We start from the raw sequence: 13140 nt of genomic DNA, 5'->3' as shown, positions 1-13140 counted from the left end.
ATTAAAAGAGAGTTTTCAGAACTACAAAGATTTCAGACAATGGTAGGTACTCATACCCATTACGCGTACCCTACTGAACTGAGTTCTGAAACATAAGTAGGTATGCATACCCATTACGCGTACCCTAAGGTTTCAAATTTATATAAAGGGTGGAGGTACGCATACCCAGTACGTGTACCCCAAGGGCCCGAGTTCGTAAATAACTTAGGATATGCAGACCCAGTACGCGTCCCCTATGAAATGACGAGGGTAGCCAAGTACACCACAATCTTTTCGATATCAACCTATAAGTCTGATACCTTGCGTGGTCGTCTATGGACAAAGTCGAGACAATATAACAACAAGGTAATCGGTACAAGACCGATACTATAAGATCAGTATCAAGTGTCTTGGATTAACGTACAAGTGTATTTAATTTTAATTATAATAAAATAAGTATAATTGCGAAAAGTAAAATTAAATCACACAACAAGATTTTGTTAAGAAATAAACCGCAAATGCAGAAAAACCCCAGGACCTAGTCCAGTTTTGAATACACTCAGAATTAAGCCGTTATACAAAGAACAAAGCCAACTTCATATAGTTGAGACCAAGTAATTTACCCCTAATTACTTAGTTCCCCCAGGATTCCTGCGCCTACAACCGTCTAGCCAACGCACGTGAATCCCAAGACAGAATTCACTATCTTGAGTTGCTTTACCGATATAAAGTCTTCAACACTCAACTTCTTTTGATCGTCTTCCAAACAATAAAGAAACAAAGTTGTTTGGTAACCACTCTATTAATATTTGAATAAAAGATCTTTTGAGTTCTGACAAAGGCTCTTCCGTTCAACAAGTATAACTCCTTTGTCGGGTTTAGATCAATCAAGATCTGAAATAATCAGATCTACATTCACAACCTATCAGATTCAGATACTGAAGAATACCACCAAGTGATAGTTGTCGATCTATATGACTACTTAATCAAATTTACCAAAGAAAAATAAGATCTTAGTCGGATCCCAGCCGATCAAGGTGTGTGCAAAAATATCACAAGATGCAAAAACAATCAGAAAAATCTTCTTGTCTTCAAATCCAATTGTATTCAACTGTACCTGCACATAAAACTTGATCCCACTTATGATCGATTAAGCACATAACAGGGTCTGTTAATTAACAATGGATGATCATAAGTTTTCTTCAGATCTAAAAACAGTTCTGAAGATCCCGTTAGTCCTTTGATCTAGTTTGAGTGACCTTATGTCAGAAGAGAAGGTTCTCAAGAATAATAAAATTATGTGCAATCAAAGGTTCAACAACTGTTAGCCAATCAAATCAATAATCGAAAACTAAAATAACGATGCAATTATCTAGTTTCCCACCAACGGTACTTTCTAGAGCTTCTTGATCCCACAAAAATCTTTAAACGAGCGGACGTAAGATATTTCACCTAATTAGGGTACTCTCCTATCAGGAATAGTATTACAAGTAACACTATTAGTCGGCTCCACCAGAAACAACAAAAGGATGAAGTCTGCCTGGCTAAGGATAGTTTTTAAGAAGAACAAAATTTACTATTTATAGACCAAGGATGTTTAGACAACAAAGAAATTCCAAAACCGAAAAGATTCTCAAGATATATGAAGTACCTAAATTCGGTTTTCATATTTCCAAATAATATCCAACCTGTAATTCCGATATCTCTCTTAGAAAATATCTAATATTGGTTTAGCACTTAACTAATATAACTTTTATAGAGATATGTTTTAATTGCTGGAAAATCAAAACATATAATTCAAAAATCTTAATTAAAAGATTCTCCAATATTTCAGTTTGGGATCACCTTGAGTATCAAGGAATATATTTGAACAAACAATAATAAGAATTACGTCTACATCTAGAACTTTCCTATCTAGCGAACCCTGATTCCAAAATCACACAAACCTTAAAGTATATGTGAATATCGGAAATTAGTTTTGCTCTTGGGAACGGTTCTACCATGACCCCTAACATAGGCTAGGATCGTAACTACCATAACTTCCAATATAGGTAGGGATCGGTTCTACCAATACTCCCAAAAAAAGCTAGAATCGGTTCTACCTTGACTCCCTACAAAAGCTAGGATCAGTTCTACCATGTATCCAGAGATAGGTAGGGATCGGTTTTACCTTGACTCTCAACATAATTTAATATCGATTCTACCTTAATTCCCTCCTTAGGTATGAATTTGTCATCCAATAGATCCTCAAAGAAAACCGGACCACACCAATTGATTTCTTTTTCGATTACGAAATGAGTTTGTATATCTACTTCCTTAAACCAATGTAATAAAACATAGTTTCCTAGGATGAAATCAAACCTATATTCAATACACAATCAAGTAACAAGTTACATACATTATGTCGATATTGTATTTACGAAGTTCAAAAGATAAATGTTATACTTCGTAATTTAATATACCACATCAAAGCATTTAACAAATGCTTCTGTGACACTTTAATCATAATAATATGACCACGTTTAATAGTAGAGTATCATATTGTTGATGGTGGTTTTTAGTTCAAGGCTATAATTGTAAAACCTTGTATCTTAATACGCTGTCGTCCTACAAAGGAATAAAGGCCATTTCAAAGTAACGAGTGCTCAAACCTCTTTACTTACACATGTATTGAAAAATTCAGTATATATATGAAATTCATTCAGAATGGTGCGCATAGTAGTTATTAGAGCATTGCTCGGACGAACTTGCATGTGTTGCTATCTCAAGCATGTTTGTCAATGTTAGTGATCAAAACTATAAGTCTTGATTTCTAGTCTATTATAGCTAAGTCTCGGACTAGGATATAAAGTGTAGTTGAGCCCAAGGACTTCATGACGATTCATCGTACAAGCAGAAGAACTACTCAAGGAACCGGTGAAACTTATCGACAAAAAGGTATGTGAAGACTTGAACTTATCTATCACTCAAAAGTCTATCTACTCTAGCTCCTACTCTTTGAGACAAGAAGTCGTATGCTATATATATAGACTTGGATTATACACACTTGGTATTTCGAGATGAGTATACCTCCCCTATCTATATCTCGAAATATATGTTGGTAAGATTTTTGCATCGATCAAGTTTATCTTTACCTAGTGACGAAAGTCATGATATGTTACAATCACTTTGAAAATTGCTTTGACGAGAAATGGTGTAACAACTGTATAACGTCCTCTAAGAATGTTTCAATGATTTAAATGAGAGTTTACATTACATAAGCAATGATGGACATAAGCATTGTTGTGGAAACACATTTATGTATAAGTCATATTCCTTGAACCAAAGTTTGCAAACTTTTTTGATCAAAAGAAACCGTAAGAATGGTTTTTCCAAGTCCGCGAACTGCCGAACTTCTCATCCCGAGAAATTATGCTGGAGTTGACGAACTAACTGCGTCCGCGAACCCAGTCCACGAACCAGCGGAAGGTCTTTTGCCGAGATTTTCTGCTGGAGTTTGAAAACTCTGCCCGGTTGCTTAAGTCCGCGAACCTAGTCTGCGAACTTAAGAAGGTTATATATCTGAAGATGATTTCTGAACTTAAACTTAAAAAAACTAAGAAATGCAGTTTGCAAACCGTGGCTATAAAAGTTCATGAACTGATTCAAGTGAATCAAATCATCTTTGTTTCAATTGTGTCTTGTGTAGTACATAAGATTTCCTTGCAATTGAACGACTCTCTAACTAGTTCATTTGAAGTCATTTGAACTAGTTATGGTGAAGAAGAACATGGTTGATATGAAATGCTCATATGGCTAACCTTTTGGTTAACTATTATTGAACCAACAAGTGCATACGTTTGGGTACGGTTAACAAACCTAGAAGTGTGCATTGTCAAGTGTGTGTAACAATCTAAGTTTTCGATCTAACAGTTTGAGAAATATTAGCTTGAATCTAAATCATGTTTTCATCTAACGGTGGATATTGTTTGCTTTGTGACCAAGGCAAAACCCTGATTTTAAAGACTGTATAAAGGAGACATCTAGTATTGTGCAAAACTAATCCCCACACCTTAGGTATGATACTAGTTTGCATACTAGAGTCAATTCTCCTTTAACCTTTGGTTTTCTTCTTCTAAAACCAGGTTAACGACTTAAAGATTTCATTGGGATTGTGAAGCCAGACCGATACTACTTTTATCGTAGTTGTGTGATCTGATCTTGCATCTTCTAACGTACGAGTACAATCAGATTGATTGGCTTGAGATTGATATCTCCGATAGGTGGTAGGCTCGGAAACCTACAATAATATACTGCAAGTCCACAGCGTCTAACTAGTAGACAATGGCAAGTACAGGTCGTTCCACGAGGAGTGTGAAATACTCTACCAACTAATACCAAAACTTAAGTAATCAACAAGATAATGTTTTAAGGATTTTTAGAAATTCGGAACAAAATGAAATGATAAATAATTTAAAGATAAACAAAATGAGTGTGGGTTATTAGGGTTTTCGGTTTCCACCAATTAATTATGCAAATTCTACTATTCGTTAAAAATAAATTCCATGCATTTTCAAATATTGTTTCTCCGCTATACTTTTCTTCGCACGTCAAATATTACTCTATACCTATCAATCCTAAAGTATATCACGTCAAAGAATTTAATCCAAGTACGCCATATCAATTGAAAGGCATAAATAATCAAGAAATCACATGAACAATAAAATACCGAGCGATATGAAGAAAAACTACTAGTCATTCAAATCATTATTGAGCATATAAATATAGAGTTTACACAATTTATTGGTTTCTACCTAAACTCTAACATAACACTAGCTACAAATGGCTTTCTCAAAATCCATAAACATATTAAAATTAAACTCTATCTAATGAAAAATGAAGAATCGAAAACAAAACTTCAAAACCCTTCCTTTGTTGCGGCACTGTGGCCGGTTGCCCCCCATTTTCATTTTGAAACAATACACAAATATAGCCCACAGATGAATTCACGTCGTCGCCACATCACCTCCCAATAGAAGTCTGCCACATGTCATGAAATACAATCCGTCCAATAATATTGTGCCGCGTGTCATAATATGACGAAACATTGTAAAGTATCAGCGAATCTCCACTTTCCATAGTATATGAAACCACCAAGGAAATGAATTAATTTCATTTAAAAAGCATGATATTTTCTTGCATGTGCTGGGCCCACCTTAACTGTATTTGCACAAATGACGTCATTTGGTCTCAAACAGTCCTTCAGATTCTTTATATATATATATATAGCAAGAGAACTTATGTAAGGAGAAGATATGTTAATCTTTCATTTTTCTTCATTTGCACTTCATTTGCACGTGGTCATGGAGGTGATATTCTTCCATTATTATGCTAACAATAATAAAGTCACTCTTGATCAATCTTAGGTGGCATTAGTATGCTGACGTCGACTCGCTTCACCATGCATTAATTGAAGAGCAAATTGAAACTTGTCTGCCCATTGTGACCTCGGCTGTGAAATAATTCTATGCTGCTGATATATATGGAGATACCAGGCCAACATAATAAGTGCTGCTGATATATAGAGATACCAGGCCAGCATAATAAGTGTTGCTGATATATAGAAATACCAGGCCAGCATAATAAGTGCTGCTGATATATAGAAATACCAGGACAACATATTTGATCATTGTGGTTGCTGATACATGGAAATACCAGGCCAACCCCATTTCATCATTGTGGTTGCTGATACATGGAAATACCAGGCCAACCACGTTTCATCATTGTGATTGCTGATATATGGAAATACCGGGACAACCACATTTCATCATTGTGGTTGCTGATATATGGAAATACCAGGCTAACCACATTTTGCAATTTTCGTCGCAAACACCATTAAGTCTCACATTTTGTTGTTTATTCGCCGGATGATCGAATTCACTTGTACTTTCTACAAAAGCACTAAAATAGTATTAGAAACTAAAATATTGTATCCTAGATAATATAAATATGAGTATAAAATGTAGCATTTACATGCTTATCAACACCCCCACATTTATATTTTGCTAGTCCTCGAACAAAACAGAGATATTATGCAATATATATATTTATTTTTAAAGAAAAATCCTAACAAAAGCGCCACTCCTCCACACTTAAACACTGCATTGTCCTCAATGTAAATGAGTCATCCAACGTAGAAATTAAGGTGGGAAATTCTAAAATACATATGCAAAAACTAAAGAACTAAAAATAAAAGATAGAGTGCAGGGAACAAATCTGATGGGTTGACTCCTATGAAGCGAAATGTGTTTGTTTCCCGACTTGTCAGTAGCACGTTCTCAAACAATGTGGGGTTGGTACCCCAAGATAAGCTGCGAATTATATATATAAATCCTGAAGAGTTGGGGATCAACCCAACTGATCTGATTAGTTGAAAACATGAACCTACAGTAAGAAAGATTAGTACCCAGAGAGATAAAACTGAACTCAATCTTATTTAAAGCATAATTCGAACTTTGAATATGAAGTAAATCAGGTTCGCAGATGATTACTAAAGATTGTCTAAAGAATTGAACAGTTATTGTACTCCCTAAATCTGATTCCAAGTCAGCGGAAATAACTTCCACGACTGATATTTTTTTCAAATTCACTCGCTGAACAAGGCCTCAATGGAGCAATAATATCACGACTCTTAGACCCATTATCATCTAAAACGGTTTCATTATGAATATCATCAAGACGAAAAAATTCAGAACTTAATGGCTTATGGGTCAAGGTAGGAGCATTCTCGACTGATGGAACTACTCGAGAATCAGAAAAACAAGAGGTTCTAGTTTGGGCTTCCATTTATTAGTGTCTAGCAGCGGTGTGGAGTCTAACAAAGCATTGACTTCACAAATAACACTATCATCATCAAAATCATAACCAAAATGAGCTAAGCAAACCTCTAATGGATCTTCCAAGTCGTTGTTGAAAAAGCTTTGCGAGTGCATACTTTCTTTTCACCCACTACTGGTTTCAATTGCAGCACTTCAATCACTAAGGTACCTAAAAAAAAATAATCAAACAAACTGCGTAAAAAGAAACTAAAGAAAATCTAAAAGAAAAAGAAAAATAAATGATGTACAAATACTAAAACTAAAATAAAAATAAACTATATACAATGATATCAACTAGAGAATATTTTTCAACCACTCCCCGGCAGCGGCGCCAAAAACTTGGTAGGCTCGGGAACCTACAATAATATAATGCAAGTGCACAGCGTCTAACTAGTAGACAATGGCAAGTACAGGTCGTTCCAACGAGGAGTGTGAAATACTCTACCAACTAATACCAAAAATTAGGTAATCAACAAGATAATGTTTTAAGGATTTTTAGAAATTCGAAACAAAATGAAATGATAAATAATTTAAAGATAAACAAAATGAGTGTGGGTTATTAGGGTTTTCGGTTCCACCAATTAATTATGCAAATTCTACTGTTCGTTAAAAATAAATTCCATGCATTTTCAAATATTGTTTCTCCGCTATAGTTTTCTTCGCTTCATGGATAGTGATTATAAAGCATTACCTATCAATCCTAAAGTATATCACGTCAAAGAATTTAACCCAAGTACGTCATATCAATTGAAAAGCATAAATAATCAAGGAATCACATGACCAATAGAATACCAAGCGATATGAAGAAAAACTACTAGTCATTCAAATCATTATTGAGTATATAAATATAGAGTTTACACAATTTATTGGTTTCTACCTAAACCATAACATAACACTAGCTAGAAATGGCTTTCTCAAAATCCATAAACATATTAAAATTAAACTCTAGCTAATGAAAAATGAAGAATCGAAAACAAAACTTCAAAACCCTTCCTTTGTTGCGGCATTGTGGCCGGTTGCCCCCCATTTTCATTTTGAAACAACACATAAATATAACCCATAGATGAATTCACGTCGTCGCCACATCACCTCCCAATAGAAGTCTGCCACATGTCATGAAATACAATCCGCCCAATAATATGGTGCCGCGTATCATAATATGATGAAACATTGTAAAGTATCATCGAATCTCCACTTTCCATAGTATATGAAACCACCAAGAAAATGAATTAATTTCATTTAAAGAGCATGATATTTTCTTGCATGTGCTTGGCCCACCTTAACTGTATTTGCACAAATGACGTCATTTGGTCTCAAACATTCCTTCAGATTCTTTATATATATATATATATATATATATATATATATATATATATATATATATATATAGAAAGAGAACTGATGTAAGGACACGATATGTTAATCTTTCCTTTTTCTTTATTTGCACGTGGTCATGGAGGTGATATTCTTCCATTATTATGCTAACAATAATAAAGTCACTCTTGACCAATCTTAGGCGGCATTAGTATGCTGACGTCGACTCGCTTCACCATGCATTAATTGAAGAGCAAATTGAAACTTGTCTGCCCATTGTGACCTCGGCTATGAAATAATTCTATGTTGCTGATATATATGGAGATACCAGGCCAACATAATAAGTGCTGCTGATATATAGAGATACCATGCCAGCATAATAAGTGCTGCTGATATATAGAAATACCAGGCCAACATATTTGATCATTGTGGTTGCTGATACATGGAAATACCAGGCCAACCCCATTTCATCATTGTGGTTGCTGATACATGGAAATACCAGGCCAACCACGTTTCATCATTGTGATTGCTGATATATGGAAATACCAGGACAACCACATTTCATCATTGTGGTTGTTGATATATGGAAATACCAGGCCAACCACATTTTGCAATTTTCGTCGCAAACACCATTAAGTCTCACATTTTGTTGTTTATTCGCCGGATGATCGAATTCACTTGTAATTTCTACAAAAGCACTAAAATAGTATTAGCAACTAAAATATTGTATCCTAGCTAATATAAATATGGGTATAAAATGTAGCATTTACATGCTTATCAATAGGCAAGATATAAAAAGTAGTCACAAACATCTTCATCTCATTGTTTGTGATTCCGCAACATGTTGTTTCGCTAACATACGATTAAGATTGTTGTGAGGTGATTGATAACTCTAGGTTGTTCTTCGGGAATATGAGACCGGATTATCAATTGGTTCTTGTTCACCTTGATTATTATCAAAAGACGAAACCTTTAGGGTTTATCTGTGGGAGACAAATTGATCCTTTTATAGACTTGTCTGCGTCAGACAGATTTGTTTATTGTCAAAGCCTGCAATTTTGGGTCGTAGCAACTCTTGGTTGTGGGTGAGATCAACTAAGGGAATCAAGTGTGCAGTATCCAATTGGGATCAGAGGCGTAGGAGCATAACTGTACCTTGGATGAGTGGGATATTGATTGGGGTTCAACTACAGTCCAGTCCGAAGTTAGCTTGGAGTAGGCTAGTGTCTGTAGCGGCTTAATACAATGTGTGTTCAATCTGGACTAGGTCCCGGGGTTTTTCTGCATTTTCGGTTTCCTCGTTAACAAAATTTCTGGTGTCTGTGTTATTTCAATTTTTGCATTATATTGTTTTATCTTTATAATTGAAATAATACAGATTGTGCGTTAGATCATCAATTAGAGTAATCCAACCTTTGGTTGTTGATTGTCATTGATTGATCCTTGGATATTGGTCTTTGGTACCATCCAAGTTATTCCTTGTGTTTGATTAAGGACTCGCTGATTTCTATTAGCTCGAGTAAATCAAAACAAGAGAGAGATATTAACTCCTCGATATACTTTACTCTAGATTGAGTCTGACTATCTAGTTGATTCTCTAGCAAAGTATATTGGAGTTAGCCCATACAGATTGCTAAGAGAAATATTGAGTGGTGTTGTTAGACCCACGCCTTTTCAATTGGTATCAGAGCAGGCAAACACGTTTAAGACCTCAAAATTCTGTGTCTGTAACAATATGATTATGGACGAGTCTATCTCTGATAACGTACCAGTTCAGAAATTACCAGATGATTCTAAAAACTTGGATTCACCTGAGAGAACTGTCACATCTAAACATTCTCTTGATGTAAAAACTGTTGATTTGGAAACTCTCCTAGAAGAACAGTTGGATGAACTTTCTGATGAAGGTGATTCATATATTGATAGAGATGTTGATGAGGAAGTCTCAGAGTATGTTAAGTTTTTGGATTCGTGGAATATGAAGAAGATTACAACTTCTCATGTCACACCTCTTCTGACTCCTCTCTGTCGAGAAAACAAGAAATTGAGAAGATGTTACGTAGGTGTTTATTTTTCGAATCGTTCCAACGAATCGATCCTCAAGGATTCTGAGGAAAACCTACGTGTGAAGTCACTTAAATGTGATAATATTTATTAAAAGTACTTTTTGTTGGAAGAGAAACTTGCAGAATCTGAAGGAAAGTTTAGTTCTCAACAAATTAGTTTTGATGACAGAGAAAGTGCTTGTCTCATTCGAGAAAAACGCCTTGAGGCTGATTTAACTGCTGCTCTTGATAAAATCAAGATGTTGGGAGATGACTTGAAAAAGTTCAATACTAGTTCAAGCAAATTAACCACTATGATAGGAGCAAGTAAAAATCATCGTGATACACGAGGATTGGGCTATAAGAGAATAGATGCTCCAAATATTAGGAAAGAGGTAAAATTTGTCAAGGCTAGTGATTCTTCTCAACAAAAGGTTTCCATTGATGGAAAAAGTGAAATACCTTCACCGGCAATTAAGGTTAAAAAGAGCAAAGTATATCAACCTCCAAAAGTAGCACACATGAATGCGGGTAAGAACGTTCCTTATATTTGTCATTATTTTGGAACAAAGGTCACCTGGAAAGGAGATGTCGTTTTCTTATAAGGAATGAAAAACTTCATGATATTCTTGTTTGGGTATCAAAAGAAGTGATTAAACCGGGATCATATGTTAAGGCTAACACTCTTGACATTACGGGTTGTAAACGTCCAACCTTTAGGCAAAGGAATCAGTACTGTGATAATCCTAGATTTACCTATAAACATCATACAAAGTCTTTTCACAATTGTAATGATTATCAAAAGAATAACTTTGTAAAGACTAAGACAATATCCGGTGCTCCCAATTGGAGAAGGACTAACTTGCAAAAGAATAGTCAATCCAATTCTCTTTCTTAAAATCTAAAAGAGAGTAATGGGAAGAAGGTTGCAATTGTTCCTAAACGAACTCAGAAGTGGGTACCAAAGAAAGTCAAGGATGCTTTGAGTGTGAAAAGGAATGATCTCCCTGAAAATTCCATGACTATGGAGAAGGCAGTATCCATGATGTTGGAACTTAAAAAGTTCTTTGGAAAATTGGATTTGGATGTGGAAGGTTCTAAAAGCGATCTCTTTCATGATAATCCAAAGGTCACTTGTGGTGAGCAAGACGTTGTTCACCCCAACACAACTTGATTGTGTTGTAAGTGCATCCTCACCAAGGAATGCCCTGTTATGTATACGGTGAGGGAAGCACGAGAATTGGGGGCACATAGATTATGTTTGGTAAGGTTGTAGAATTCAATTGGATTCTTCTAAAAAGGTATGTCTATAAACCTGAGCAAGATTTGTGTTTTTATAATGATCTATGCACCTTGCTTATTGTTCATTTCTACCTAACTTGATTTGTGTTTAAGGTTCTTAAACGTTTAGGTTTGAAAATAGTAGTTCGGGATGTTTGGAATTCATGGTACACCTACCAGGTATGCATAACATCTTTTAAGATCCATATGCATACCTGAAGTTGATATTCGGTAAACTTGTTTTGGGCGTAACTTCTTCGTCCGAACTCGGAATGACCTCATTCTTTTTGAATTATCTTCCTCTTTGAATTCTATTCAAAATAGATAAGAGAATTCTTGTATTTGGATGATTTAAGATTGGTATTTGTCCTATCTCTTGTTTTTGAGTGTTTTGATCCGTTTCGTTGCATTTGTTCCACTTCTCTTGGACTTGGGCACTTGTATTTTCGGAGTACTACTCTTCTAAGCTCATTGTAGCTTTTACAAGAATGTTGTTGGTAAATCACAAAGAAGGAAGTTCAAGAATGGGAAGTAGTATGCATTACTATGGGATTCTTGAATGTTCACAATCATCTTATGTGAACTGTGGTGCATGGTCGTTAATGACTTTGTATGTTCTTCTTTGTTAAGGAAATATTTTTATACGCCTTTGGTAGCTATTCTTGGTGTAAATCCGGGAGAAAAAGATTGATTCTACCCTCTAAGGAAAAATCATCTTATATGTGCATTACGAGTTTGTCTTGATGCCTAGTAAATATTCAGATGAGAATTTATTTCTTATTTTGTTTAGAAGAATAACTAGAGTCTGGAATAGCCATTATTGTGATTACACATAGCTATGTCCAACGTTTTCATCTTCATGTTTTTAGATTTATTTGTTTAAATTCTAAAACTGTTTGGAAGATGATTTTTGCAATATTAATCTTTATGGTTTTATATATTGCAATTTGTTATGGGATATGTGTGTTTGCGTCTGTGAACTATGAATGTTCCATACCTTGTCAAAATTAAAGTCCTTCATAAGTCGATATGCATGTATTGATAAAAGAATGAATGGATTTTTGACAAAATACAAAAGTTTGAAGCCTATTATGTCATTATTGATGGAGGATAGGATGAACTTTTGATTACAAGGATTATGTCTATTGAATGTCGTTATGCAAATAGTGATAGAAAATAGAATGAATCCTTGTGTATTCCGCATTGTTAATCTTCCCTGATCCATAATTTTTATGTATTACTATGAGGCTCCGTAAGTTTTCTTATGTTGAGCACTATTGACTGAGTTGATTATTTTCCTATGGTTAACTTAGTTATTGCTCCATAGATTCTCTTATGTCGAGCATGACAAATTAACTTGATTACTTTTGTGATTAGTTTAGTTGTGTATTTTGTTTAGATTAATTATGGGTTTTCTTGTGATTAATCTAATTGAGTGTTTTTAAGTCTCCATAAGTTTACTTATGTTGAGCATGTTTGATTAAATTAATCATGGGTTCTCTTATGGTTAATTTAATTGAATATTTTGGATTCAAATTCATACTCGTATGTGATTTGTTATGTCCAAAGAAATCCTTATTTTCTTTTTTTAAATTAAAGTCGCTCTTGTTGTTCTTTAGGGAATGACATTTAATGGAGGAGAGTTCTTTTGAACTTGTGCTTAA

The sequence above is a fragment of the Papaver somniferum genome, unplaced genomic scaffold (genome assembly GCF_003573695.1).
Source record: "Papaver somniferum cultivar HN1 unplaced genomic scaffold, ASM357369v1 unplaced-scaffold_19, whole genome shotgun sequence".
Taxonomy (NCBI): domain Eukaryota; kingdom Viridiplantae; phylum Streptophyta; class Magnoliopsida; order Ranunculales; family Papaveraceae; genus Papaver; species Papaver somniferum.
This window is presented reverse-complemented; position numbering follows the sequence as displayed.